Source organism: Geospiza fortis, unplaced genomic scaffold (assembly GCF_000277835.1).
Source record: "Geospiza fortis unplaced genomic scaffold, GeoFor_1.0 scaffold23, whole genome shotgun sequence".
Taxonomy (NCBI): Eukaryota; Metazoa; Chordata; class Aves; order Passeriformes; family Thraupidae; genus Geospiza; species Geospiza fortis.
The window spans coordinates 2,115,065-2,120,478 of record NW_005054303.1 but is presented as its reverse complement, the minus strand read 5'-3'; positions in this window follow the sequence as shown (position 1 = coordinate 2,120,478).

Here is a 5,414-nt window from a genome sequence, read left to right as displayed (position 1 = left end):
TTTTGTTCAGGAAGGAGAAAACCAAGGTTTTCTTTGTTACCTGCCACTGATGGAGAGTGACTGATACAGTGCAATGAGCAGTTTAAATGTCAAACAGCATCCCACAATTGTATTGGTCATCTCCGCCAGTGTTTCAATTGAGGTACACTTTCCAGCCTATCCCATTGAGAGACAGAGATTGCTTCTTCCATCCAAAATAGATGAAAAAAAAATACTAAGCCATTCCATGATACTTGGTATTACATTGCTTTCAATTTTAGGGTTTGTTTTGTTGTGGGTGTGCTATAACAGTAGCAGTGTACCTTACCCAGCCATTCCATAGGTGAGAAGACCCAGGGTGAAGCACTAAGAGTGATTATACTGGTCGATTGTGCTTAAAAAAACTGAATTCTTGAAGAGTTTTGCCTTTACCTCGAACTGTAAAGACTGACATCTGCATAAGCAGCAGCCTCCCCCAGTTAAACTGACTTGTGAGCCTGCATCTCTTCCACAGCACAAGATCCAATTCCTTAATGCAAGGGCCCTGTTCTGAAAACACTGCTTGGTTTTGGGGTTGGTGACCTATTCTGGGCTACTGCCTGAAAGCCTGATTATGAAACATTTATTATGGCAAAGCCTATTTTAACTTGCTGCCCAGAGGGCTGGCTGGTGATAGTGGAGGGTTTAAACCCTGATGGGAAATCCATTGTGTACCCATTTTCCAACAGATATGTGCACTGTCTGAATACAGAAGTTTTTGCTGAACTTTGCCTGGGTTGAAAAATGCTGAGCTTGAACTGACCACATATGGTATATTGATTTGGCAGCTGAATTCAGATACACAGAGGTACTGATCTGTCAAGACTCTTTCTAAAACCTGCTGGGTTTGAGCAAATGTGGGTAGCAGGGCATTGTGAAGTGTAAATGTCAGAAGTGCTTTGAGGATTGCTGGATAAAGGATGTTTGGTGTTCACAGAAGCAGCATTAAAGACTGAGTGGCAACTGTAATAGGATGGTTCAATGTCATTGTAGTCATAACTGCAAAGTGTTTTATTGTGATTTTCTAGAAAGTGCAAGGAAAGTTACACCATTAAAGACAGAACCCCACTAAACATTTATGGGGCAGATGACTTAGAGCTGAAGAAGTGAGTTAAACAGTCACATAATCTACAAACTGACCAGAATATAGCTTTTGCCAAATTGTAGGAAATTATCAGTGCAAAGGCAGGGCAAACACAGACTACAGTAAAAAACGACAATCAATTTTCAATGCCATGAATATTTTTGAGAGATTGAGCTCTAAAATGTATTTTTATTGAGTTTCTAGATTGTAATGAATGTGTCTACAGAATTTTATGCAAAGCTTGAGAGTTCAGCTGTTTTAAAATGATTTTTTTATATAGCAGTGATTATTTTATCTATATATTTAATAGAATTGTAAAACCATTTTAAGAGTACCTGTAAAATTCTATGTATGTGATACGATTATTTATTAATTATGACTCATGAGAATGAACATTAAGCTATGCATTGGTTGTGTCATCCATTTGAAAACTGGAAACTGCAAACAGGAGAAGAGCTTTTAATGAACAGCAGATCTGAAAAGCAGGGGAAATGATTGAATACATTTGTGTCATTCTTAAAGCTGCATAGCAATATGTCATTTTGTGATGTTAAACTTTCAGCTAAAGTTGCAAAATATACTGAGTGATTGAGCTACTTTCTTCCATTAAAACTTCCTGAGGCTGAAATTTCTACATCTTGATATTTGGCGTCTAAACACACTTAAATCCCATACATTTTCTGGACACTCCCAGTTTACTCCTGTTCAGTATGACTATAACTTCTTAATTCAAGTAGTGCTCCACTGACTTTACAAGGGTACCATGCTGTACCCAGTGGGGTTTTTTAGGGTTCTCTGCACTAATCCTCAAAGAATTTGAGCTTTAGGAGATTCACTTGGCCAGTGTGTGTGGTATCACATTCAGCCATCTAACACAATAATAATTATAATTGTGCATTATCACTTATGCTAGCTTTAAATACTTGGGAGTCCCTTCTTGCCAAGCACAAACGTGAATGCATCCAGAGATGTGTTCAGTTCCTCTACTTCTGTGGAAGTCAGTGCAACACATCTGTGTGCTAAGCACACACTACAAGATCTGGCCCTGAGGGCACTTAAATCAACATCAGCCGCATAGGCCATGAAGTTGCTGAAGCCTGTGCAATGCCCATGCAAATCCAATGTACACCAACCATACACCACTCACTTTGGTTACCTCCATTTTACACAGAGCATTTGTTTGCCTAAATTCTACAGAATCAACCCTCCAAAGAGAGGAAGTTAACATCTACTTCTGTCTTCAATTAAGAGAACAGCAGCAGGGAACAAATAACTGGAAAACAAGGGTGAGGTTTCAGGCTGGGGTATGGCCATGGAAGTTCCCAAACTGCTACAGCTGAAAGCTCATACCCTGACAATAGGTTGCCTGCTGTTTCCATTGAGCTAATAGGTAGCAGATCTGAATGGAGGTAAAAAACCACAAAATCCTTTGTATTTCTGCATTGTGCAGGTTTTTGTCAAGTAAATAACTTCCCCTGGCACACCACTGATAACACTAATTTACAGCTGCCCAACTTACCATTGTTCACGTTCCAGGTCTGTATATAAACAGGACACACAGTGTGCCTTGTCCTCACCCATTCCAGCCCCAGATCATGAAGCCATTCATGCAGGAGGATGGGATACATGCACATTCAATGATACGGAAATCATTGTGTCATATTCTCTGTGGAGTAGCTCACTTGCTCTGTCCATTGCTTCACACAACTCCAGAGCTCACAAAGGATGAAAAATTAATCCTTATTTTTTCAAGTGCCATAATCATTTCAGGGTTATCTTAACTGAAATTGTGGAACATCAAAGTATTTCTTTCCTCCACTAAATGTAAGACATGGAAAACCTCCTCCTACCTTAGTGGCACTTTTGACAATTCCTTTCCAAGCAGCTGCTACTGCTGATACTGGAAAATGAGACCCATATTATTTCTCCCCATAGTGGAGGGAAATGTCTTAAGTTTGTGTCTCTGGAACATAAAGTGAGTGATTAATATTTTTTTTCTTCATGAAAAGGTCAGAAGGACCAATAAAAATTATTTCACCTAGTAAGAAATACTATAACCTACCACTCCAAGAAAGGCTAGTTCCTGGTCATCACTGCTGTGTTAAAGCCAGGTAATATCTTATTCCCCAGACAGTTTCCTTAATTTCACTGGGCCTTCCTGGAATCTCTTTGATTCACATAATAAATTTGCTGTGTCCAAGGACTAGTTTGTACAGGGGGGTCCTTGGTCCATGGCCATTATTAAGACTGTAAGAGAAAATCACTCTTGTTTATTTCAAAATCAGTGGTCTTATGTGAATCAAGTAACTTTCAACGTATATGCTGCTGAGTTCTTTAGAGGAACAATGGAGTCACATTTTAATGCCAAATAAGTTACACAAGTCAAATAAGTATTTTTACTGTAATGAAAACTTCAATTTGTACTTTTGTCTTGAACAAAACATTTTAGTAGGCATACCACCTTGTGCTATTGTATACCGCCGTGTAAAAAGCTGAATAAACTGTTTTACCTTTCTTGTTAAAGTTCTCTAGTTTAAACTGTAAAGTGCTAGATGGCTAAAGAGTTAATGAGGGACTTCATCCTAAATAAATAATTTGTAAGTAAGGAATGTAATATTTAAAATACATGTTTCTCTTTGGCAAGTGGTGAGGAATGATGATTTTTTAAAAATGAGAACAAATGCTGGGAGGATTTGAGTGGTGTCCAGATATACTGAAGGAAATGCATTTTCATGTACTATCAAATACATTTCTTCTGAATACTTTCTGTCAGGGGCTTGTACTGGATGTTTGCACTAGTTGATCAAAGCTAATTTTTGTGAGAAAGAACTAAATTCTTCTGTATAGCTGGTAAACAAAATGTTTTTAGGAACTGTTATGCTGTTAGAACAATAGTATTTACTAGTGAATAGCTCCAATTTATTTTACAGAATCTCCAATTTTGAAATAAATGGACAGGCTTCCTGTATCTAATCTGTTACCTGTGGGTTTGTCTTGTGGATTCTATTTGTTCAATTTATTAATTATTATAATTATATATTGTATCTGTTATATATATTATTTTGTATCTATTACACATTTTCATGTCCAGAAACTAAATGCATGTTCTAGGAGAGAAGACCTCAGTAAAGACTGCAAATTCATAAAGTCCATTGTTTCCCACTTGCCCAAAAAGTGACTTTTCATTTTGGAGGAAGAATCTGAACTTTTTTTCTGGTCAACAAACAAATGGATTTAAATTTTTTATAAAGGGGAAGAATTACTAATTTATTAATGCATAGAAAATGGCCTTATAAAGGGAAGCCACAAGAAAGCTTACAAAAACAGTTGTGCTTAATTGTTTACTGTTCTTACAATTTATTTATCTGGGCTGTTTCTATATACATGTTTAGACTTGGGGATTAGTAAATTATTAGCTGCAGTACTATTTCATATTTACTATGTACCTCCCCCTACACCTTAATTCCCTTTGCAGTATATGAGAAAAAGAAAACATAGTACAATAGAGTTGCAATACAGTTCAGAATCAGCCCCATGATCTGTGTCCTGAAAAATCGATCTAAATTAGATAAACACATTGAAAGGAAATGGCATATGGGAAAGGTATAGGAATGCTTCCTCTCTAAAAGTTTCATGGGTATCACACTTTAGGACCTGTAAATATTCCTCTAATCCTTTTACAAAATCAAATCATCTCACATGTTTTCAAAGTGCTTCTAACCACTCCTGCAGTAGTTGTACCTGCCTATTGGACCACTCTCCCCCACACCTAAGTGTACAAAGCAAGAGAATATTCATGCTTCCGTTGAGAATTTGGGATATTTGGGTCCAGTCCTGTTAGCAATGTAGATTTCCAGAATCATAGAAGAGTGTGGGCTGGAAGAGACCTTTAAATGTTATCCAGTCTACCCACTCTGCCATGAGCACCCCCATCAAATCAGGTTGCTCAGAGACCTGTCCAGTCTGGCCAAATGTTTCCAGGGATAAGGCATCTACCACCTTTCATTACCAAAACTTTAAAATCTCTAAATACACTTTGGGTTTTGGTTTTGTTTGAGGGCTTTTTTGGTGGCGGGTTTTTTTTGTTTTGTGGTTTTTTTTTTTTTTTGCTACTGACACTGTGGTTAGTGGAATTTGCAAGTGCACTGGGGAGGGAAGGGTGCAAGTGTGTGTGGAAGCAGAGTAAACTTACAATGGCATGAGATCCAAACTTTAGTTCAAATTCAAACATAGTAAGACAGGAACCGTTGGACTGGTTTTCTTTTAGCTACTCTGGGATAAAAGAAATTCTGACAGAAACTCAAAAATAATC